The sequence below is a fragment of the Panthera tigris genome, chromosome E1 (assembly GCF_018350195.1).
Source record: "Panthera tigris isolate Pti1 chromosome E1, P.tigris_Pti1_mat1.1, whole genome shotgun sequence".
NCBI classification, from domain to species: domain Eukaryota; kingdom Metazoa; phylum Chordata; class Mammalia; order Carnivora; family Felidae; genus Panthera; species Panthera tigris.
This window is the reverse complement of record NC_056673.1, coordinates 32,019,255-32,045,433: the sequence shown is the minus strand read 5'-3', so window position 1 is coordinate 32,045,433 and position 26,179 is coordinate 32,019,255. Positions and strand designations below refer to the sequence as shown.

At 37.3% G+C, this 26,179-nt stretch overlaps 1 long non-coding RNA gene and 1 other non-coding gene across 2 annotated transcripts; one reads left to right on the top strand and one right to left on the bottom strand.

Moving 5' to 3' along the window:
• Positions 1–353: 353 nt before the first annotated feature.
• LOC122233480 lies at positions 354–19,108 on the bottom strand. The gene is made up of 3 exons (XR_006211016.1): positions 18,993–19,108; positions 18,717–18,784; positions 354–440 (listed from the first exon to the last, which is right to left on the bottom strand). It is a non-coding gene; the product is annotated as an uncharacterized LOC122233480 (long non-coding RNA).
• Positions 4,249–4,377, top strand: LOC122233851. Its single transcript, XR_006211576.1, has one exon. It is a non-coding gene; the product is annotated as a small nucleolar RNA SNORA31 (small nucleolar RNA).
• Positions 19,109–26,179: the final 7,071 nt, after the last annotated feature.

Here is a 26,179-nt window from a genome sequence, read left to right as displayed (position 1 = left end):
TTACAACTTTTAAGGATTCGTGCGATTACATTGCACCAATCCAGACAATGCAGGATAATATTTCTATTTCAGAGTCGTTAACCTGAATCACATCTGCAGAGTCTCACCATGCGAAGTGGCATATCCACAAGTTTGAGTTGTAACCATCTTTTGGTGTAGATTTAAAAATAGTAACGGCATCAACATAAAGTGAAGATATGAGTTGAGAGGTAACCCTTACTTGCTTAGTTGTCTGGTCCTTTACATACATTATCTTATGGAATTTTCAAAACAACTCAGGAAGTTAGATGATAATACCCAAAGTAAGCAGATAAAAAAAAAAAAAAGGATTTCAGAGAAGTTTAGTGATTTACCCTAAGTCACATAGTTTAGAGGCATCCATTCCAGGAGTTGAACACAGCCTACCTTCTGCAGTAGGCTTCTTAAGGCAGTAGACCAATCTAAAATTAAGAGGTGTATTTTAGAGGAAGACATATTGCCAACATGCAGAAGTTTAAAATCACTTTTTAGTTTAAATAATTTATTTGCAAATCTGACCATTAATCGAAACCTGGCATATTAGTGTCTGCTTCTCCTAGAAACACTCTCTCAGTAAAAGACATAAAGTGTGTGTCCTGATTACTCAGTTGGAAAACTCCCTGCCTTTTTGCTGTTCTGTCCCTGTTACATCACCACCATTCATTCATCGTGAAGACATCACCAGACATCATCCTCCTGTCTCTTGCCTTTAACTATGTCACAAACTCACCTATTCCCACTGCCACTCCTTTGGTGCCCATGAAAATCTTCTCTCTCATGTCTGACTGCAATAGCCTTCTGACTGGTTCTCTTGCCTCCTGTATTGCCTGCCCCACACCTACCACCCATTTTCCCTCCTTAGAAGAAGAGTCAACTCTTTAAAATTTTCATCTCAGCCAGAAAGTCACTTGCTTGAAGCTTTTAGAAGGCTCCCCATTTCCCTCATCTCCTCTGAGACAAAGGATAAACTCTTGATCCTAATAGACCTGCCCAATTGACTCCTGCTTTCCTCTTCAATCTAATTTATCTCACAACTACCTCATATTTCTTCCTTCCCTCCTTCACACAAGTTCATGTTGTATTGACTTTCTTTCCACTTCCAAAATATCAATTTCCATCTCTCCCCCTCCATCCATCTCCTTCTTTTTTCCCCTCTTCTGTTCTCTCTCTCTCTCTCCTTCTCTTCTCTATCCTTCACCCTCCCTTCCTCTCTCTCTCTCTCTCTCTTTCTCTCTGAGTCTCTCCCTCTCTCTCAAAGGTGTGCACAATCTCTTCACCTGGACTTTCCCATATCTGCTCCTCTGGAAAACTCTCAGGGAAATCTCCACATGTATGACTTATGCACATTCTTCTCTGTGTTCCCAAATCTGAATTAGTGACCCTCATATATGTTCTTACAGCATCATGTATATCAAAACACTTTTTACTCTGTAGTTTTCTTTTCTGTTCATAGCCTCACTATGGAACTAGACCCTACATTGGAGTATAGGGGCCATATCTTCAAATATTTGCAACTTTTGATTACATATTTGCCTTTTTCTGAGGGCACAAATACTTACATATGCATCTTTTATGATTAGGATTTCTACATATAGTCTCCAATTCAAAGCTAGTAAGACACAAATATTTAATATTTCCACAGCTACCGACAAGAAAAGAAGTAACTGAATTTTTATAACAGTGTTATACTTCAGATTATGGTACATTTTTAGATTGAGCATAACTGTTAGAGTTTCTGCCATAAATTTTCATATTCTGATATCTCTGTCCATGTAGTCAGCTAGGCGGCTCCCAAATCATTGTATACATTATCTTTCTCATAAATAACTGAAGATATGTATGCTTGTCTCCCACAAAGATGAATAATTGGGAGTGTTTTTTATTCATAAGTACATCAAGTCTGAGACTAAAAGAATTAAAACAAGAACTTTGCTTTAAGTCAATCAACTTCTGGAGCCAACACAGAAATATGTTAAACTTGATGGCTGTAGTGTTTCTTTCCAGTTTGTTCCCTATTGTGCACAAAACAGAAGAAGGGCCATGTTTCAAACCAATCTTCTATATTGAAATTATGTTTTTAAATCAAGTAACTCATTTAATGGACTAAAAAAAAATTTAGTGTGAAAACAAGTGGTTTTTCAACTGAGTGCTTTATATTTTAATTGCCTGTTTTTGAGTGATTAAACACATGCTGACTGACCATCATAACAATCAAATTAACAAAACAGCTGCAAATGTCAGTTCAGGCTTAATGTATCTTTTTTTAAATTTATTTATTTATTTATTTATTTATTTATTTATTTATTTTAATATATGAAATTTACTGTCAAATTGGTTTCCATACAACACCCAGTGCTCATCCCAAAAGGTGCCCTCCTCAATACCCATCACCCACCCTGCCCTCCCTCCCACCCCCCATCAACCCTCAGTTTGTTCTCAGTTTTTAACAGTCTCTTATGCTTTGGCTCTCTCCCACTCTAACCTCTTTTTTTTTTTTTCCTTCCCCTCCCCCATGGGTTTCTGTTAAGTTTCTCAGGATCCACCTAAGAGTGAAACCATATGGTATCTGTCTTTCTCTGTATGGCTTATTTCACTTAGCATCACACTCTCCAGTTCCATCCACGTTGCTACAAAAGGCCATATTTCATTCTTTCTCATTGCCACGTAGTATTCCATTGTGTATATAAGCCACAATTTCTTTATCCATTCATCAGTTGATGGACATTTAGGCTCTTTCCATAATTTGGCTATTGTTGAGAGTGCTGCTATAAACATTGGGGTACAAGTGCCCCTATGCATCAGTACTCCTGTATCCCTTGGATAAATTCCTAGCAGTGCTATTGCTGGGTCATAGGGTAGGTCTATTTTTAATTTTCTGAGGAACCTCCACACTGCTTTCCAGAGCGGCTGCACCAATTTGCATTCCCACCAACAGTGCAAGAGGGTTCCCGTTTCTCCACATCCTCTCCAGCATCTATAGTCTCCTGATTTCTTCATTTTGGCCACTCTGACTGGCGTGAGGTGGTATCTGAGTGTGGTTTTGATTTGTATTTCCCTGATGAGGAGCGACGTTGAGCATCTTTTCATGTGCCTGTTGGCCATCCGGATGTCTTCTTTAGAGAAGTGTCTATTCATGTTTTCTGCCCATTTCTTCACTGGGTTATTTGTTTTTCGGGTATGGAGTTTGATGAGCTCTTTATAGATTTTGGATACTAGCCCTTTGTCCGATGTGTCATTTGCAAATATCTTTTCCCATTCCGTTGGTTGCCTTTTAGTTTTGTTGGTTGTTTCCTTTGCTGTGCAGAAGCTTTTTATCTTCATAAGGTCCCAGTAATTCACTTCTGCTTTTAATTCCCTTGCCTTTGGGGATGTGCCGAGTAAGAGGTTGCTACGGCTGAGGTCAGAGAGGTCTTTTCCTGCTTTCTCCTCTAAGGTTTTGATGGTTTCCTGTATCACATTCAGGTCCTTTATCCATTTTGAGTTTATTTTTGTGAATGGTGTGAGAAAGTGGTCTAGTTTCAACCTTCTGCATGTTGCTGTCCAGTTCTCCCAGCACCATTTGTTAAAGAGACTGTCTTTTTTCCATTGGATGTTCTTTCCTGCTTTGTCAAAGATGAGTTGGCCATACGTTTGTGGGTCTAGTTCTGGGGTTTCTATTCTATTCCATTGGTCTATGTGTCTGTTTTTATGCCAATACCATGCTGTCTTGATGATGACAGCTTTGTAGTAGAGGCTAAAGTCTGGGATTGTGATGCCTCCTGCTTTGGTCTTCTTCTTCAAAATTACTTTGGCTATTCGGGGCCTTTTGTGGTTCCATATGAATTTTAGGATTGCTTGTTCTAGTTTCGAGAAGAATGCTGGTGCAATTTTGATTGGGATTGCATTGAATGTGTAGATAGCTTTGGGTAGTATTGACATTTTGACAATATTTATTCTTCCAATCCATGAGCAGGGAATGTCTTTCCATTTCTTTATATCTTCTTCAATTACCTGCATAAGCTTTCTATAGTTTTCAGCATTAATGTATCTCTTTTTGGCCCACTTACATTTGCTGCTGCTGGAGAACTCAAAGTTTAGTTCTCAGGTTTTGTCAAGGAAAGTAGACTTGAACTTTGAGGATAGTTAGATTGCGGAACAAAACAAAGCAATTGTCACAGGGTAATAGCAAGAGCATCATCAGAAGACAATACTGAGTATGTCGAATACATAAAATACATTCAGAATTAGAGCCTGCATCTATTTGACAGACCTGAGGCAGTTACTGTCTGCTGCTACAGTTTTCACATAGATGCAAGAAAAAAGGGTCCTCATGCTTTCTGTGAGGTTGTGGCAGCCAAGATTGAAGGGGAGAATACAGAACAAATCATGGTAATACAGGGAAAAATGTGGAGAGATAATTTTTGTAACTCAGAAATAACCTTTGAAAAAGTGAAACGTGAAGAGCCTCCTTTACTACAAAAAATATATAAAATTTGAGTTAAATATATAATTATATAATATTAATAATATATATTTATATAATATTTCACTATTGTATATAATGTACTATGATATACTAAACTATACTATATAATACTTATATGTATATAATATGATATATATAATTTATTCTATATTACAGCTATTAATTTATTATACATTATTTATATAATAATATAAAACTTGAATTAAATAATTATATATTATATATTATTATATACATTAACAATATATTACTGTTATATATAAAATATATTATATATCATATAATATAACATATATTACATATAACATGTGTTATAACATGTGTTATATGTAATATATGTATATAATACATATTATATGTTGCATATAATATATATTACATATAATATATATTACATATAATATATATGCATATGATATATAATATAACATACATTACTTATGATACATATTATATATAATATATAATGTAACATATGATATATATACATATATAGGGAAAAGAAAACCATAATGCCATGTTATTCCTCATTGCTGCTATAGAGTCAAATAGAACTGGTTACACAGAAGTGATGTATCTGTCATCAAAACATTACTTCTTTACTTTTTTAAAAAAAAATTTTTAATGTTTATTTTTTTTGAGAGAGAGAGAGAGACAGTGGGGAAGAGGAAGTGAGAAGGGGGGAGACACAGAAGCCAAAGCAGGCTCCAGGATCTGAGCTGTCAGCACAGAGCCCAACAGGGGGCTTGAACTCACAAACTGTGAGATCATGACCTGAGCCAAAGTCAGATGCTCAACTGTCTGAGCCACTCAGGCACCCCTACTTCTTGACTTCTATTGATTTTCTGACTTTCTCATTATGTGAAAGATATGGATAGACTGAACAGATTATTTTCATATTTTCTTTAGGTTAATTCTCTTACTAAGTTCTGGGCATGAGAAAAGATTGTTATTTTGCCTTGCAAATTCTACTAGAATTTTTAAGAAAAGCATTTTATATTTTACATTACATTTTCATACATCATATTATATCTCACACTAGTACTGCAAGGTTGACTAATAAGAGTTTTAGTTGGGCTTCCCTGGAATCAGACTCTGAAATGAGGTTTTATATGCAAAAGATATAGTAAGGAAAAGATCCCAAAGAAGTAAAGGAATCCTGAGTAAGGCTGCCCTTTTATCAGAAAAAAAAAAAAAAATGGATACAGTGTAACTTAATCTCACGTGCATGGAAATTTTAGAGTACAAGTTATGTTTCAGAATTTTACTGATCTGAGATAGGGATCTAAGCTTCCATATGCCCACTGCCTTCAGACACTGGCTAAGCATTTCCAATGGGGACACGTTTTTTCCAGGTAACTCTGTCTCATCCCATTTGCAAGCAAAATAGGTTTCAATAGCCCAAAGGCCATCCTTTGTTTGCTGTTGGAAGCAAAAACACACAGAAGTTAGGAGTAGGGAGGGATACAGCAAAGAGTATTTTAAAAAGTAATCCAAAGAGATCTGAGGGGAACACAAACACTAAACACCACAGTCAGGTTTTACCAGCTCACGTTACAAGATGAAAAACTGATGTTTAGAAAGGAAATAAGATTTATCTATCACCATATACAGGTGAAGGTGTAGAACAGATGATATAAGACCCTGATTGTAAATCCTGTGTGGCTCTGGCTGGTTCCCCATCCCCTCCCCCCCATTACCTAGTATTATATTATAATGTTATTTAGTTTTGTAATTAACATATAACCTTATAATAAAATATGACCTGATATTTTATAGCACTCTACACATTTCTGATTACTTTGAATATTTTACTTTTGTTCATGTATGTAGTTTTATATGCTTAATTAAGCCAGAGGTCACAAACATAAGGTTCTGGCAGATAATATAAATCAGTGAATCAGGACAGATGACAGAGACAACAAAGAACCGTGCCCCCCTGGAGAGCTGCCACCTCTTAGCCCCAGATTATTGTTGCCACGGGGGAATAAAGATCCAGTGTTGCTGCTGTTCCATTTTTCCTAAGCTTGGCCAGAAATCAAGACATTTCACATACAGTTTCCTAGTCTCTAGATACTGGCAACTTTTTTCCTAAGTCACAAAAAGCCATGTTTCTGTGCAGGTTAAAGTATGTGCCTCATCTAGGGTTATTCAAATTAAACATTTTTGAGCTATAATTCTTGCCAAACCAAAATATATAGAGAAAAGGGTTTAATTTGTGTGCTTGAGCTCAGGATCCCTAAATGAAGCCAATGCTTCCATGAACTGTAAATCTTATGCAATTCAATCAACTTTATTTTTAAAAAGTTTCTTTTCACATGAGGTATTTTTGGCTTTGAGTCTCAGTGTGAACCACAAAAAAAGCAAGAGGAGATCTCAAAACCCTTTAACATTGTTCTAAATTCTGTCAAAGTGAGGTCACTGTGACTAAGGCAGTAACTCTTAACCTCATGATACCCAATGTCCCCTTTGGTAACATTTTCCTGTACCTCTACTTTTTCAGAATAAAATTCAAAAGATACTATCAAACACTAATATAAGTTTTAATGAAATCAGTATAAAGCCCTAACCATAACATAAAGAGGAAAAAAGAGAAAGCCAAGCTACAATTAATAGCATGTATTTCTATGTCTAAACGTTTGGACACAACTAGAAGATTTAATTAAATTGCTGATGCTTGTACCTATATATAAAATATATTTGTATTAAAATATGTATAAATTCATATGTCAACTACAAATGAAGACCAATAAAATTCTGGGTGTGATCCCAATTACAAAAATACTTTGTTCTCAGTAAAATTTTTTCCAAAACAGCAAATAATTCTTGGTATAAGTTTCCAAAAATATTAATAAAGCATATTCTTCTCTTGATGTTCATAACTGTTGAGTGGGAAATGCAATGTACATAAAAAATCAGCAAAAATACCTGGATTTATGTGTAAAATGAGTTAGGTTCTGGGTTCAGATAGTTACTAAAACATTTTTAGTTCACGTGGATAACCATTAGGACATTTGAAAGTCATACATTACATGAGAGAATGCTTCATTATGCTTATTATCTCCTGTATTAAAAAGTTTCTAGCATCCTTTGTTCTTACCTACTAAATATTGGTGCAGTTTCCCAATTATTGTGACAACCCAGAGTCTTCCAGAGGCACTAAATTATTGCCTAAGGAGCAGTACTTTCCTCTTCAGAGCAAATGTTCTAAGACTTATCATGAAGACAGAAGTCAGATGATTAAACTAACAAAAAGTGTTGAATGAGTCAAATAAAATAGACCTCACTTTTTTTTTTTTCAAATGACAGCTAACATGGTACCTGAGAGGAAGTGAAATCTTGAAATCAGCATTAGCCAAGGTTGGCCATCCCTAAGCAAAGAGTAAAACTCTGTTAATCACTTCAGGTTGACAAAACAGTAAACTGAAACAATCTTTGCAACATATGTGGTTGCAGTAAAAGGTCAAGAGGAATTAAGTCAACTCCTTTCTCCTATTCAAACACATTCATGCATAGCTTTGGCAGGTACCACTTTCTTTGATCCAGAGATCACCAAATATCCTCTTTAGCTGAAACTAGGATGATTTAGTGGTATAGGCGGATTTTAGAGAAAAGGGTCTCTGATTTTAAAGTCTTGAAGAGATTACCCAACGATAATGACATCATCAATGTATGTGTGAACACAGGACTAAACAATGCCAGGTCACAGGCTCTAATACATTGTTTATAAGAGAAGTGTTCAATAAATATCTATTTTAAGTCATATTTCTATTAAGGAATCTTGAGCTAATAGCAAAAAATATCTTCCTGAAACATAATAGCATCATGATGGGGTCTGGAAAATTTAAAGCAAGACTCTGGTTTTAAAATAGTAATAGAATTATTTTCATCAAAAGTCAATAAGATTACACAAAAACATTGAAAAAGGAAAAAAACTAATTTCTTATATCTTCCTAAATGCCATAGGGAGAGTCATGGATATATTCTCAAATCACATTGCTAGTAAAAAAACAAACCTTGTTGATTGAGGAGGGCACCTGTTGGGATGAGCACTGGGTGTTGTATGGAAACCAATTTGACAATAAATTTCATATTAAGAAAAAAAAACCTTGTTGAAACAAAATCACAAGAAAAGTATTAGTAGCTAAGGGAGGACAAAAGATAATCATAGAACATCAAAGACATGAATTTGACCAAATAAATTGTATAGACATTTGAAACGAGGCTGAAATCTTCAGATTATGAGTTTACTGAGGAAATACAGTAAGTAAAGAGTTTGATGTTAGAACATAAATTTAAGTACATGAGCAAATATTTTCCTATATATCTAGTATATAGGTTTTCCATTTTATTTCTCGTCCTTCCTCAGATTTAACGATCAAAATATATGCCTTTGACAAGACGGTTGGCTGATGATTCTTAGAAATTAAATGAGAAACTCAAAGGTCAGGGTTCTAATCCATACTCAATCTCTGACACATGCAGTTGTAAGCAAGTCATTTAGTACTTCTAGTCTCCAAATGGATTTAATTATTTTAACCATTTTTAGCCCATAACACTTTATATGTACTAAAAATTATGTAAGCGAAGTATTTGTAACCGTATCCCCTTTAATTCATCAGAAGAGTATTATATTCATTCAAAAATATTATTTAAAGGGGTTTTCTTAAGATTTATATGAAATAGTAAAGAACTAATGTTTAGATACATAAAATTCTCATTTCTTTTCTAGAAAATTTTCTCCTAACACAGGCAGAGATTCTCTTAATCATCGAACTAACTTTTACCAAGCTCATCTAATATTATGGGTACTTTGCTAACCACTGGGGAAACATACCCAAGTCCTTGAAAGAGCTCTTATCAGGTAAATACTATACAGATTGTATATGCATGAAATTTATAAAGCAGGGCAGTGTAGGTTAAATGCCGTGAGAAATCTATGCACAGGAGTAGAACGGAACACATGTCACTGAAAGGATTATCTAAGGCTTTCCTGAGGACTTAGACCTTCAAGAATGGATAATATTTCACCAGACGGAGAGATGTTTGCATGGGGAGGGGAATACAGAGAAATTATTACATGATAGGAGAGCTTTCTGTCAGAGAGAATAGCCCTAGGAAAGGTAATATCTCGGTAAATAGTAGGAATTTACATATTTCCTTGAAGACTGAATATATAGATGGAGATAATATGGTCTAAGACTGAAAAGGTGAGGTATGATAAAATCATTTAGTGGCAATTGGAAATCTCTGAATATTTAAACGTGTGAGAGTAATGTGGAGAGAACTGTAGGTTTTTGACACTACTCTAAAAACTTAGTATCAGTAAGGGACCATGCAATCATGATGGGGAAGAAGACAGACATTTGTAATATGGTGAAAAACTGCACAAGATTTAATGACACATATCTTTCATATTCCCTTTACTGAGGGCAACATCAAGAAAATGTGAGAGAACACAAGGGTGTGATTTAAATTTCTAACACTATGAACTTAATTTTTTTAATGTTTATTTTTGACAGAGAGAGAGAGAGAGAGTAGAGAGCAGGCTAGGGGCAGAAAGAGAGGGAAACACAGAATCTGAAGCAGGCTCTAGGCCCTGAGCTGTCAGCACAGAGCCCGATGCGGGGGCTGAAACTTACAAACTGCAAGATCATGACCTGAGCCGAAGTCGGACACTCCACTGACTAAGCCATGCAGGTGCCCCTGACCATGAACTTTAAAGCTCACAAATCCTACATGCCCTCCTCAACCAAGGAAACAGGCAAATACCTCCCAGAACACTTTCTCCAGAATCTCTGGAAATTTTCTTGGCTTCCTTCAGCAGCCGAAAGTTTCCATCTATGTTTCATGCAGAAAGATATATGACTTTTGCATTTGTTTATCCAATTTCCCATGAGCTTAATCTGAATAGCTATCTAATTTATTCTCTGAGGATAGAGTAAAACAGCTTGTCTCTTTTCTGAAAATATGTGGACTGAATTATTTATTTCTAACTTCTTAAGAAGCTTATAAAATGCAGATGAAAGGTCAGGATTAATTAAGAAAAATGGTGTGAATTCCAGCGGAAGAAATGTATGTTAATTGGCAAAAAACTGCTATAGCCATTACCCTAGTGATATTCAGCGAAACTCGATTGGACTGAAAAAAAGAATGTCTTTGCCTTAACAAGTTGTGTGTTGTGATAATGTTGATTTTAGTGTTGAAGTGCATACAATTTTTGAATAAAATTTCTCTAGAGTGACTTTCACTGACAGTTGTGTTTCCCTTCATTATCAAAGGCAAAGGAAAGCCACTCAAGATGTTGGCAGTGAACCATTAAAGTCTGCAGACTGGGTTGTAAGGACAGAGAAGATTAGGGAAGTTGAAGCCAATACCTCATAACTCCCCCGTTCTCTAAATAATGCAACTGTAATGATTATACCTTTTATGCTAATGAGAACTTAGCAGGGCTTCCCATTCATTTAGAAGTATGCATTTGCGCTGACTGATGCTCATTGGGTTAATGCGTGGTAAAGTCTGAGTGCTGATCTGGGCATCAAAAAGTAGGGGCTCTTCTGTCTCTTGATTTGAGTCTTCACCTTCTCTTCTCGGTCTACCCTTGTACAGAGGGCATTTTATCTTGGATATATTACATTAGTGTCTTAAACAACATGTCCTAAATAAACCTCATAATCTTCCTTTCTGAGCTGAATTTTATCTCTAGTTTCTCAACCGTTTCTTTCATTTCAATACTTATATATATATATATATATATATATATATTTTGCCAGATATTGCCCCAAGTTTGAAACTATAATAACAAATATGTAGAGACTGTCCTCAGGGATCCTACAACAAAATAGAAAAAGACAGGCATGCAAATACATGTGATACAATACAAGCCTAATATGTTACATGCTGATAGAAATATATAAGACTTTCCCAGTCCTTTAATCCCTGTATCTTATCTGTCATCTGATTCTGGCTATTCTTCCTTCAAAAAATTTTTTTTAATGTTTTTATTTATTTTTGAGACACAGAGAGACAGAGCATGAGCAGGGGAGGGGCAGAGAGAGAGGGAGACACAGAATCCAAAGCAGGCTGCAGGCTCCAGGCTCTGAGCTGTCAGCACAGAGCCCAACGGGGGGCTCGAACCCATGAACAGCGAGATCATGACCTGAGCTGAAGTCGGACGCTTAAGTGACCGAGCCACCCAGGCGCCCCTGGCTACTCTTTCTTCAAATGGCATTTCTTTCTTCACGGGAATGAACAGAAACTCTAAAGAAGGCAGAAATGGTGCTTGGCCATAGTAGCTACTCACTAAATATTATTAAATAAACTTGTTGAATGCCTGAAATAGTAATCAGAACACTGTAGGTACTGAATAACTATTTTTAAATGAATAAACATAATATTTCTTTTCATTCAGCTCTGATGGAAATAAGTGATCATTACCTTTTATTTGAACTATTGTAGAAATTCCTTCATCTCAACTTCCCCCTTTTTCAGCATCCAATAATAAAACTACCAAATACATTGCCCCTAAACAACTTGTGTCTAATACAAGGATAGACAACCTTTCTCCTTTAAGAGTCACATAGTAATTCTTTCCAGCTTTGTGTTCCATATTTTCTCTTTGGCTACTACTCAGTTATGCTATTATAATGCAAACCTAGCTATACCCAGTAGGTAAATGAATTGGCAATTTGTCATGAGTTCCAATAATAACTATTCACAAAAACAGGCACTGTATCTGATTTGGCTGTAGTCTGGGAACCTCTGACTTAATAGCTATCTGAAGGTCAGAAAGCATTTTTATAGACATTATCTTATTAGATTTGTATGACGACATTGTAGTGCTTTTGCACACTTGTTCAACAAACAGTAATTGATTTCCTATGTTTAAGGAATTAAGTTTAGGCGTGTCTGGGTGGCTCAGTTGGTTAAGCGTCGAACTCTTGATTTCAGCTCAGGTCATGATCTCACGGTTTCATGAGTTCAAGCCCTGTGCCAGGCTCTGCACTGACCCTGCAGAGCCTGCTGGGGATTCTCTCTATCCCTCTATCTGTCCCTCCTCCTCTGTCCACGCTCTGTCTCTTTCAAGGTAAATAAATAAACTTTAGAAAAAAAAAAGGATTTGGGCTTTGGACTAGGACTAGCAGAGGAATATGCACAATTCCTACCCTAGTAGAAGTCATAGTCAAAACTAAAGAGGCAAGCCTGTAAACAGGTAGTTGCTACACCCTGAGATGAGTGTTAAATTATTAGTAAACACAGAAGGCTAACAGAAGAGTGTAGGTGTTAATTATCTTGTCCTTGTTTTGTGCTACAGTACTACTTAGGTCTTCAATAAATAGATCACACAGTTTATTGGAACTGTCCGGAGAAAATACATCAAACTTCAAATTCCACTTCTCCCAAGGTACTAGGTGCTGATTTATAATCGCAACTGTATTTCCGGTGCCAGTGTAATTCTTTAGACTAGTAGCTTGTGGAAGCAGCCTGCCCCCACTCACTCTGACTTCTCTAACATCTGTAGGAATAAAACACACTCGGGTCTAATCTTTTGGCGCAAAGCATACACATAGTTCCTGAAGATCCATCTTTAGCATCAAGAGTGTGAATTTGGGAATAAAAGAGGTCTGATTTCAAATTCAGACTCCCATCACCTATTAACACAATGATGCCAGGGAAACATCTCTTGTCCTTAGTTTCTGCACCCATAAATTATATTAGTAAGAAGAAGAGTAAGAATAATAATAATACATTCTTCTTCTCCTCTTCATCCTTCTTCCTTTTCCTCCTCCTCCTTCTTCCTCTTCCTCTTCTTCTTCTTATTATGGAATTTGTGACAGTAAAATAAAATAAAATAAAATAAAATAAAATAATAATATAATCAAGTACATACCTGGTATTTTGTAGGCATTTAGTACCTCCTAGTGTTCCCCACTTGAACCTAATGCATAAAAAGCTATACCTTGGTTCTGATCCCATTCCAGACCCTGTTCCTGTATGCTTCTGCCTGCTGTAAACTAGGGAGTCAGGGCCTGAACAGATGGTATTTTCATCCATGCCCCTGGATTGTTTTCTGATCTTTGCTCTATGTCTAGGAAAAATAAAGTGAATTATTGAGATCTAAAATATAATTTTCTATTATAAGCAAAACAAATCATTCAAGATAATAATCTCAGTGGCCTTAATATTAGTAGTAGCAGCCATGCTTACTGAGTGCTTATTAGACTCCAGGCACAGTGGTAAGTGAAACGTTCATTATCTCATCCAATCATTACAAATTACTACTAATCCTAATATTATTCCGGGTTTTTTTTTTAACGTTTATTTATTTATTTTTGAGACAGAGAGAGACAGAGCATGAGTGGGGGAGGGTCAGAGAGAGAAGGAGACACAGAATCTGAAACAGGCTCCAGGCTCTGAGCTGTCAGCACAGGGCCCGAGGCGAGGCTCGAACTCACAGACCATAAGATCATGATCTGAGCCGAAGTTGGACACTTAACCGACTGAGCCACCCAGGTGCCCCAATATTATTCCAGTTTTAAAGTTAAAGAATTAAAAAAAATTTTTTTAATGTTTATTTATTTTTGACAGAGAGAGAGAGAGAGAGAGAGACAGACAGAGCATGAGCAGGGGAGAGGCAGAGAGAGAGGGAGACACAGAATCCGAAGCAGGCTCCAGGCTCTGAGGTGTCAGCACACAGCCCCACGTGGGGCTCGAACACACGAGCCATGAGATCATGACCTGAGCTGAAGGCGGAGGCTCAACCGACTGAGCCACCCAGGCGCCCCTAAACTTAAATTCTTTATCTTTAGGGGCGCCTGGGTGGCTCAGTCGGTTGAGCCTCCGCCTTCAGCTCAGGTCATGATCTTGCGGTCTGTGAGTTCGAGCCCCGAGTCGGGCTCTGTGCTGATAGCTCGGAGCCTGGAGCCTGTTTCGGATTCTGTGTCTCCCTGTCTCTCTGCCCCTCCCCCATTCATGCTCTGTCTCTCTCTCTCTCTCTCTCTCTCTCTCTCTCTAGGTCAAAAATAAATAAATAAACAAACAAAAAAAAAGAATTTAAGTTTAAACAGGTTAGGTAACTTCACTGCAGCAAACAATGGACTTCTCCAGATAGCTACTTTTAAAAGTCATAGCCCAGGGGCACCCGGGAGGCTCAGTTGGTTAAGCTCTGACTCATGATTTCGGCTTAGGTCATGATTCATGATTGTGAGATACAACCCCACATTAGGCTCCATGCTATGCGTGGAGCCTGCTTAAGATTCTCTCTCCTTCTCCCTCTGCACCTCCCCTGCTCATGTGCTCTCTCTCTCTCTCTCTCTCTCTTTCCAAAAAAAATAATTCATAGCGCAAACAACTGGTGAGCTCACCTATCAAACCATCATAAGAGGCCTTTGCACAATTAATTTGGAATAGCAAGCTCATTAGGTATCCACCTACCTACATAACTACAAGTCTACAGACCTGTCTATGTGTCATTTTATCTAAGTCTCTACCATCCTTCCATCCATCCATCCATCCATCCATCCATCCCTTTATTCTGATTAAAAGTATTATTAGCTATCGTACTCTTTCCAAATATAAATATGTCACTCTAACACACAAATAACTTCATTGATACCTAAGCCTAGAAAATTTTCAAGTGATGTGTTTTCATCCTTATTTTAACATTACTGTTTTCTTTCTTTCTTTCTTTCTTTCTTTCTTTCTTTCTTTCTTTCTTTCATCTGGTCTATGCTGTTATCTTGGTGTCCTTCAGAACTATATGCTCCCTTTGATTCCTTCTTCTTATCCATTCCAAAAGCTTATGGAAGCATTTTAATTCTAAATTTACCAGCACTTTACATGCACACACACCACGTGGCTAGACAAGACTTTACAAAATTTAATGCTTTCAAAGATCAGCTTGAAAATGCATTTCAGGGAAAGGTGATCATTTTACTTGCTGATAATGTTACTTTGAGGTAAACAACAGCACAAACTTGACGATGAAGGGCAACTGGCAGTTCTGCCTACTTCAGAGTTGAGTAAACAATCGGAATTGGTAAAGATTATGTTGAATTTGCAGTGGTTTTTAACCTTGTCTTCACATTGGAATCACGGAGTAAGAAGCTTTTTTTGGTAATTAAACTTTTTATTTTGAGATATTATGCACTTGTGGGGAATATTACAGAGAGTTTCTATGTATGCTTTACCTGTTCCCCAAATGGTAAGAGCTTGCAAAACTATACTAAAATACCACAGTATTGACACTACTCAAATTGAGATATACCACAAGAATTCTCATATTGCCTATATTGCCCCTCTTTTAATTCCTGGCAACCATTAATCTCTTCTCCATTTCTCTAGTTTTAGCTTTTCAAAAATGATATATGCAAGGAATCATACCGTATGTACCTTTTGGGAATGAGTTATTTCACTCAGCTTAATTCTCTGGAGATTCATCCAAGTTGTTGTTGCATGCATCAGTGGTTTGTTCATTTTTATTGCTTAGTATATTCCATGATTTGGATGGACCGCAGTTTAAGCATTCACCAGTTGAAAAATATCTAAGTTGTTTCCAGTTTGCAGCCGTTACAAATAAAAGTGTTGTAAGCTTTTGTGTACAGGTTTTCACGTAGGCTTCATTTCTCTGGTATACATACATACCCACAAGAGCAATTGCTGGGTCATATAGTAGTCGCATGGTTAGCTTTTAAAGACCACACCAGTATGTTTTCAAGGGGGCCGTACCACTTTTTATTCCCATCAGCTTCCTATGAGCGATCCAACTTCTTCACATCCTTGCAAACATTTGTGGTCTCATTATTTGTACTTATTTTAGGCATTCTGATAGTGATAGCTCATTCAGGTATTAATTTGCAATTCCTAGTAGTTAATAATGTTTAACACATTTTCATGTGGTTATCTGCTATCCATACATCATCTTTGGTGAAATGTCTTTCCATTCTTTCTCTCATTTTCCAATCTGGTTGCTTTTCAGCTGTTGAGTTTTGAGAGCTTTCTTTAAAAAAAAATACTAGTCCTTGGCCACATATGTAGTTTGCAAATATTTTCTCCACTACATAACTTATCTTTTCATCCTCTTAAAGAAATTTTTCATGGAATAAGTTTTGGGTTGTTTGTTTGTTTGTTTTTAGTTTTAGTAATGTCTAATTTGTCAGTTTTATGAATCATATATTCAGTGTTAAGTCTACTCTTTTCCAACCCTAGATCCTAAAGATTTTCTCCTATTTTTTCCCTAAAAGTTTTATAGCTTTACACTTTACATTTTCAGTTCATTTTTATATAAATTGTAAGATTAGATCAAAGGGTTTTTTGTTTCTTTGTTTGATTTTGTTGTTTTGCCTATGGATTTGTTGAAAAAGCTATCTTTCCTCCATTAAATTGCTTTGCAAAATGGTGAGAAATAGGTTGAATTTTGTGATTTTATTTCTGGGTTCTGTATTTTGTTTCATTATCTATGTGTCTATCCTTCTACCAATACAAGTCTTAATTACCATAGCTATATAAATCTCTAAATTGGGTACAGTGATTCTCCCCCCTTCTCCTTTATAAAACTGTTTAAATATTTTTTTAAATATTTATTTATTTTTGAGAGAGACAGAGACAGAGAGACAGAGCGTAAGCGAAGGAGGGGCAGAGAGAGACACAGAATCTGAAGCAGGCTCCAGGGTCTGAGCTGTCAGCACAGAGCACATTTTGGGGCTTGAACTTACAAGCCATGAGATCATGACCTGAGCTGAAGTCAGAAGCTCAACCAATTGAGCCACCCAGGCGCCCCTATAAAACTGTTTTAGCTATCATTATAGCCAATTCCTTTGCCTTGTCATATAATATTATAATTTTGTCTATATCTGAACCAAAATTTTTTGCTGAGATTTTCTAGAAGTTGGATTAGCCCTTTATATCAATTTGGGGAAAATTGGCATCAATGTTACATTAAGCATTCCTATCCATGAACACAGAATATTTCTCCATTTATTTGGGTATTTAGGTATTCTTTGATTTTTTTAATCATTACCTCATAGTTATCAGCATACAAATCCTAAGTACGTTTTGTTAGATTTACATCAAAGTATTTCACTTTCTGAGCCATTATGAATTCTACTGTATTTTAATTTCTGCGCCTATGTATTCATTGCTAGTATACAGAAATATAATTGATTTTCGCAACCTTGCTTAACTTAGCGATTAGTTCCAGATATTTTTAATTTCTGATGGATTATCTGTAATATTTTTTTTTGCATAGACATTCCTGTCAACTATAAATAGTGACAGTTGTATTTCCTCCTTTCCAATCTGTATGTCATTTATTCTCTTCTCCTGACTTCTTGCCCTGGCTAGAACTTCATCAGTAGTAATAGTGTACTTCCGGGCTTTGCTTCATTCTTGGGACAAGAGGAGAGCATTCAGTTGTTCACCATTAAATACAATGTTAACTGTAGTTTTTTTGTAGATTGCTTTTAGCAAATTGAGGAAATTATCCTCTTTTTTTTTTTTTTTATCATGGAAGGGTCTTGAATCATGTCAAGTAATTCTTCTGAATCAGTTGATACCATGATGTGATTTTTCCTCTTTAGTCTAAGAACAGGTGGATTGCACTGATTGACTTTTCAGTCTGATTCTGTGTTGTACATAACTGGATCCTACTTTATATATATTATTCTGCTTCTTTCTAGAGAGTCAAGATCCCAAAGGAAACAATATTACCAATTAATTTTTGATAACTTAACACATTAGAAACTTCAATGGAATTCAAAGCAGGGTAATATTACTTTTTTCTTACAGTCCCAAAAAAGAGTGTCATGAAAGAGGTAGATATTGAACTTGAAAATAAGTTTCAATTTGACATAAAGAGCTATAGGTTAAGTCTAGAAAAGGAAACTGTATGAGTAAAGCAGAAAGTCAGTCATTTATTTATTTTTTTATTTTTTTGAACCTTTATTTATTTTTGACAGAGACAGAGAGAGGCAGAGCGTGAGCAGGGCAGGGGCAGAAAGAGAGGGAGACACAGAATCCGAACCAGGCTCCAGGCTCTGAACTATCAGCACAGAGCCTGACGCGGGGCTCAAAACCACGAATCGTGAGATCATGACCTGAGCCAAAGTCATACACTTAACGGACTGAGCCACCCAGGTGCCCCTCTTGATTTCTTCATCTCAGTTATTTCTAGCATTTTTAAAAGACTTTATGCCAGTCAGTCGTCTTAGCTTCACACATTCACTGGTACACTCACATTTTGATGCTGGGACTAGGACTCTGCCAACCATATTTCTCCTCTGCCAGTTGACTCCATGTTTGTTTCTGCCAAAACGAGGCACAAAAGGGAGACTCTCAAGCTGGAGGAAGCAAAAGGGGCCGCTCTTGCCTCTTTCCTCCATTCCCCCATTCCTGGTAGCCCTCCTCACTCTCTCTTCTTCACTCTGCTGTGGCAACTCTTCACAGAAGCAAGAGTTGAATCCAGATTATGAGGTTTCTAGATCTCACGGACCCAGGCCTCCCCCTGACCCACCTGCATGCACCAGCTGCAGTCTGGAACCTTCTTCCCCTTCTGAGGTCTAGGTCCCAGGTCCCAGGGACCTTCCTCCAGCTCAGAGACACCAGCCTCAGTTCTGCCAAACCCTCCCCTCAAATGTCTGGGTTTCACTGCTTGGGACCCCTTCTCATCCAAGCTGCCACACTTTGATAATTCCAACCTCTTCCCTTTGGTTCTACAGCCTTGGGAGTGGTAGCTGCTTCCTGACAATGCTGCCATTGTGACACTTCATGGTTTTCTTTTTATCTCTTCGGATACCTAGTTAACAACCTTATACCTGCTCAAATAATTGCTATGGGTTTTGTCTCTCAATAGGACTATACTACAAAAATATTTGAGATCCATTTTTTTTAAAATTCTTCCCTAAAAACATTATTTTCTCAACAGTGTCTAGAACATATTTACATTATTCACTTTGACAGTTTATTTACTCAACATCCATTCAGTGTCAGTAACTGTGTTAAAGCTGGAGATACAAAGAAGAGGAAGACCCAGTTTCTCTCTCCAAAGATCTCATACTGCCGTAGGAAGATAGAAATGCAAATATATCACTTCAATTATGGGACTGCACATGTGACAATAAAAGATATAGAGATAAAAGCTACATGTTAGGGAGTGGTAAATATTCAAGGGGCTGACAAGAAGTGGTCCCATCGGAGTATAAAGACACACACACACGGCTGAACAACTGAAAGGGATGAGGGTGCTCAAGGAAACACAAAATTGCCTGGAACTATCTGGCACCAACAAATGGCGCTGGTTAACTCAAGAAAGTTGTGAAGGTGGTGCTGAAAGGGGAAATTGGAGAGTTATACCACATCACAGAGGTTCTTGTTAACATGCTGGAGATTTCTAACTTTGCCCTTTAGGCCAGACACATTAAGAAATTAATTCACTGCAATCATTTAAATATGGGGAGACTTCACAGAAATTTCTGGCTTCTCTTGAAATATCAGACCATCTGGCCACACCAGGCCCATGTTTCTATATGACAATTGGCTGGAGCTGAGTAATTACTGCCCTCTTGAGGTGGAACATATGCTTTCCAGGTGGCCAAAATCTGCTTGCTTTTTTCATTACATTTTTTACCTGGTTGAACTAAGTAGGCATCTGCCACCCTGTTTCACCCTAAATGAAAAATACTTAAACAAGGGAATTCCGTGTATGGCTTTAAAAAAATCACTAGAAGAAATATAGTAAATGGTCTAGAATGGGACAGAAGGCTGGACGATGACACTCTCAAAGCACTGATACATAAAGTTTTGTTTTTTTTTAATGTTTACTTTTCAGGGAGAGAGAGAGAGAGAGAGAGAGAGAGAGAGAATGTGAATCAGGGAGGGGCAGAGTGAGAGGGAGACAGAGGATCCAAAGCAGACTCTGGGCTGAGAGCAGACAGCCTGATGTGGGCTCGAACTCACAAACCTCAAGATCATGACTTGAGCAGAAGTCTGACACTTAGCGGACTGAGCCACCCAGGAACCCCAATATGTAAAGCTTTTAAGGAGGCAATGGTAGTGGGGTAGAAATAAATGAGCTAGATTTTTTTTAAAAAAGTAGGATTAATAAGATTTGGGAAAAGGACAGATAAGGGAGAATGGGGGATGGGGGTAGGGATAAATGCATCCATTAGTTCCTGGTTTCTGGGTTTGATGCCCATAGTAACATGCCAAAAATATATCGAGAATAATGAAGAGAAGGGGTAGGTGGACAAATTTAAACGTGAATGGGTTGAAGTGTCCATCAGATTTCCAGGTGGAAAGCCCAGTGGGTAGGTGAATACAAAAGTCTGGAAAATTGGCAGGAAAAAAAAATTGGTTTAGAGGCATGGATTTGAGCCATCATCTTATGGTTAAACCATTACTTAGGAATAAACTGTGTGATTTCTGTTGTACTACATTGCAATTAAAGGTACGTGTTTCCTCCCAAAAGAAACTGAAACAGTTGAGATAGTATGTTACTTAAGAAGGGATGTTGTTACTAGGAGGGCAGGGAAAACTACAAAATAGAAGTAACAGGCAGACAAAAGTACAAAAGGAGACTATGCCCAAGTAAATTTTAAATCTCTATTGGGGGTGTTGAATTTTCCTGATGAGAAATTAAGTAAGCTATAATACTCCCTTTCAGAGTTTTATAGAACAAGAAATAAATACGATTTCTGAATAAAGTACTGAAAGACCACACCATTTACCAGAAATTGACTTTATTTTGAAGTGCTTATATTTCCAAGTGTGTATTTATTGACTTAATGATCCCACTAAATAGAACAATTATATCATGTCACCTGGCAGTTTATTAGCAGAGTATTCAAAATGTTGACCACAGTTTGCTGGTTTGTGATTATTACTCTGATCAGATATATTGCAATGTGCTTATTTTCTAAAATAATCTTAGAGTTGAATTTTAGGGCTACATTAATCCTCTGATCATTACACAGTATAGATTATTGAAGAAGACACAGATGGTAGAATTTAGAACCTAGAGAAGCCACAGAGGGTACATGGGACCCAGAGACCTTCAGTATACAGTCCTAGTTTACACACTGCATGTCAGAAACAGAACTAGAAAACACATCTCCTGTCTTCCAGTAGATGGTTATGTAATAGAACTATCATTACACTCACTGTTGAAATTCACAGTTACATCATTAGTGGATTCGCTGATTATATGATTAGTAACTTCTCTGTTTTCATTCGTGTTTTCCACCAAAGTTTCTTTTATGGTCCTCAGACAATCACCTCTGATAATTATTTAATGCACAGGACACATGCACATGTCTCAGTCTTGAGGACCCACGTGTTTCCCTTTTCTCATCTTCTTGGATATACAGGTATGTTCTGCTTTTCAAAAGTTTGCATTATGCCAGTTTACTTTTAAGAAAGACCTACATCGGTACCTGCTTTCGCGAGCCAAAACAAGTCCAAAGAGGATTTTTGCTTCTACAAAAAAACGTGAAAAGCAAAAATAGCATTCAGCACTTGTATTGCAGCGAGTCCTTCTGGAGACAGCGTGCACCCCAGACAGCCAGCAAGAGGCCCCACAAGCTCCTTCCCCAGGAGCTACATCACATGTCAGCATCAAGCTGTCCTAACTTGGGACTGTGTCTGTGAGCGTTTGTGTTTTGTCTCGCTTTATTTTGTACATCCATTACTAAGATGTGTCCTGAAGTGTCAGAAAAGCCTAACGGAGGTTAGTTTTTGCATGTGAGAACACCCAAAAAATTTTCATACAAATTATTGGCAATTGTTTCTTTGCTTTATGCCATCTGGGCTTATGACATGTTTCATAGGAAAACTCTACTTTCAGGTGTTGGGAGAAACCCGTATTCATGTTTTAATTAAGCAAGTGTCCAAAAGTTAAAAAAAAAAAAAGTGAGTACATTTCTTCTAATACTAGTTAACTGGATATTAAGTAGTCTTTAAATAGCATAAGTGGATATAAATAATGAATAAAATGGACATTTAATTGACTCATAGATCCCCAAAGAGATCAGTTTCTGAAATTAGTCCCAGAGGATGTTCCACACTTGCTTGTATCCTGCACCTCTGTGGGCTATTCATCTGCCAAATTACATAATCTAAGGGGTGCCTGGGTGTCTCCATCGTTTAAGTGACTTCGGCTCAGGTCATGACTTCACGGTTTTTGAGTTCGAGCCCCGCATCGGGCTCTGTGCTGACAGCTGGAGCCAGGAGCCTGCTTTGGATTATGTCTCTCTCTCTCCCTCTCTCTCTCTCTCTCTCTCTGCCCCTCCCCTGATTGCAGTCTGTCTCTCTCTCTTTCTCTTAAAAATAATAATAATAATAATAATAAAAACCCAAAAAACAAATTCCAGAAACTAACCTATTTTTAACCTGAGGAGGCAGTAGGTGGGGGGGGGGGGGGGCGCGATAATACTAGGGTACTCAGGAAATTTAATCAGATAGAACAAAGTACTGAAGACACCAGTAAGCCTAACATATCTGAACTTTCAATTTACAGTACAAGACCCAAACAATGCCAAAATGAGTTGGAGCGTATGAATAATTCCCCAAAGGTTTCCATGCATTAAACTGAAAAGGGCCACAAGTTTTAAATCTTCTTGGGGGGTACCTGGGTGGCTCAGTCAGTTGAGCGACCAACTCTTGATTTCAGCTCATGTCATGATCCCAGGGTCATGGGATCAGGCTGTGCACTGAGTGTGGAGCCCACTTAGGATTCTCTCTCTCTCTCCCTCTGCCCCTCTACCCTGCTTGCATGGCTCTCTCCCTCCCTTTAAAAATAAATAAATAAATAAATAAATAAATAAATGTAAATTTTAATTAAAAAATTACAAAATAAAAATTTAATTAAAAAATTAAATCTTCTTGGAAAGTCTGGCCAGGTCACAACTATGAATTTAATGATTTATTTATTTGAAATCGGACATGTCTATATAAGTATCATTACTAGATATTCTAAAGGCCTTTTCAGATTGTGGCATTAATCAAAACTATAGTTATTATGAACCAAGATAAGCTATTTTGAAGAATATGAAAAGTAAAGTCCATTACTGGACCACACTGCCCCTTTTAGGGCTTAGGAAAGGGTCCCACTAAGTGGGTCTGGGCTACAGTTGAGGACGAACGCTGGATCAGTAGTTGATCTTACCTAGAAAGGCTACAGCTGAATGAGTAAAAGGAATAAAACTGGTCCAAAGTTTTAGAGATACTCTGAGAAATCAAGATAAATAGATATATCAATTGATCAATAATTCTACATAATAACCACCCGAAAACTTAGTGGCTTCTAATGATTAGCATTTATCTAGCTCCTGAGTCTCTCTGGGTTGGGTGAGTGATTCCTCTGATGTGGATTTGAAAGATCTCAACTGAACTCGCTCATGATTTTGCAGTCAGCACGCTTGTTGGCTCAAAGTGAGATCATGTCTGATGGCCTCTGCTTAGATGGCTTGTATTATGACACCTCCCGTCCCTCCAGCAGGTAAGTCCAGATATGTCCAAATGACAGGCTCGGGGATTCACGAGAAAGCAGAGTAGGTAAAGCGTCTTGGGGCCTAAATTCAGAATTGGCACACTATGAATTCTGCCACATTCTGTAGACCAGACAAGTCACATATCCAATCCAGATTTAAGAGAGGAGAACATAGACTTGACTTCTTGTCGGGGGAGATGTAAAGTCACATTGTGAAGACCAGATTTAGGAAAGCCAAGAATTCACACCATCAGTGCAATAAATCAATATTGTTAAAGAAACTTGAGACTTTCAGTTACAGGGATTGAAGACAGAAGGCAAGCCAAATGTCAAGAGCTGGGCAGAAATGTAAAGAAAACAGTACCTTTAAACATAAAATAGAATTCTGGAAAATTAATAACAGTTTACATGACCATGTACTGATGTTTGATTCATGATGAAAGCAACTCACTTTCAAAGGTACAAGTCTCAGGCAAATAACTCATCATAAAACGTTTGTTTAGGGGGTGCCTGGGTGGCTCAGTTGGTTGCGCGTACGACTTCAGCTCAGATCATTATCTCGCAGTTTGTGAGTTCTAGCCCCACATCAGGTTTTGTGCTGACAGCTCAGATTCTGATTCAGAATCAGCTCAGATTCGGCTTCAGATTCTGTGTCTTCCTCTCCTTGCCCTTTCCTCATTCACACTTTGTCTCTCTTTCTCTCTCTCAAAAATAAATAAAGATTAAAAAACTTAGAAGAAGAAAAAAAAACCACCCACGTTTGTTTATTCCAGGATTTTCAGTGGTTCCTATTTGGGGATGATTTTGCTGCCCACCCCCGTCAAGGCATACTTGGCAATATCTAGAAACATTTTTATTTGCCACAACTGGGCAATTTTAATTCCAAGACTGCTACTGGAATCTAGTGGTTCAGAGCTGGGGATGCTGCTGAACATTTTACAGTGCTCAGGACAGACACTACAATGAAAGAAAAACCTCCAAAGGTCAACAATGCCAAGGCTAGAAAACATTGTGCTGGACTGATCTTCCCTGTTGAGAAATATTTTTAGTGCAGAGTAATCCAAATTTGCCCAAGAGAGTTAAAGATAGGGATTAAAGACATATTTATAGTCACACTGGTAGTTAACATATAAGTCTGAACTCAACCAACACAAATACTGAATAGCATAGCTGTAAACTTACAAGGGAGTAGACTGAAGGTTTTCTGAGGAGCAAATATTTATAAAAGAACTTCAGGGGAAACACACTCGGGTCTTCCTTTAAGCAAATGAAAAAATTAGGTAGCAGAATGGATGTAGTAAGATAAACCAACAGCTACAAAGGAATTGATGTTGAAGAAAAACTATAAAAGCATAGTAACCTCAGATATTTTGGTTAAAAGACAAAAATACTACTTAATTGCTCAGTAAGCCCTGCAAACATGATTACATCGTAGGACAGAAGTAACATCATGTAAACTTATGAGTTCTTCACATTCATGATTGCTCTCCTTTTGAGTATCATTTTAAAATCTAACCACTAGGTGCCTAGGGGCACCTAGGAGGATCAGTTGGTTGAGCATCAGACTCTTGATTTTGGCTTAGGTCACGATCCCGGGTTGTGGGGTCAAGCCCCACATCAGGCTCCAAGCTCTGCACTGAGTATGGAGCCTGCTTGAGATTCTTTCTCTCTCTGTCTCTCTTTCTCTGCCCCTCTCCCCTCATCATGCACACTCCCTTTCTCTAAAATAAAAAAAAATTTAAAGTTTAACTGTTTTATTAAAGGCCATGCTCAAATGTTTTAAGCTCTTCTGTACTTTCTTAAATGAAATGCAGAAAATGTAATTTAACATCCTTCCCTATATACAAAAATTATAACACACACTCACACATACATATATATGTGACCCATACATGTATGATAAGGTTATTTATATTTAATAATTCTATTTAAGTCTCAGTACAGACTTACTGGTTAAAATCTTACAAAAGATATATTCACTATTCTAACAGTTTGATCAATTTATTAATTTACCATCAATGTGCTAACAATTAATTATTTATAATGCTAACAGCCTAGGATAGTGATGAGAAAGATATACGAGGGCTTGTCTAAGATTGAATGACTGGTATCTTGGATTGCCACTAGTATCTCACAGATGATAATTCTTAACTTCAAGCCTTAAATATTGGCATTTGCTTTCCCTGATAACCTATAAGTACCATGTAAAAGAGAAA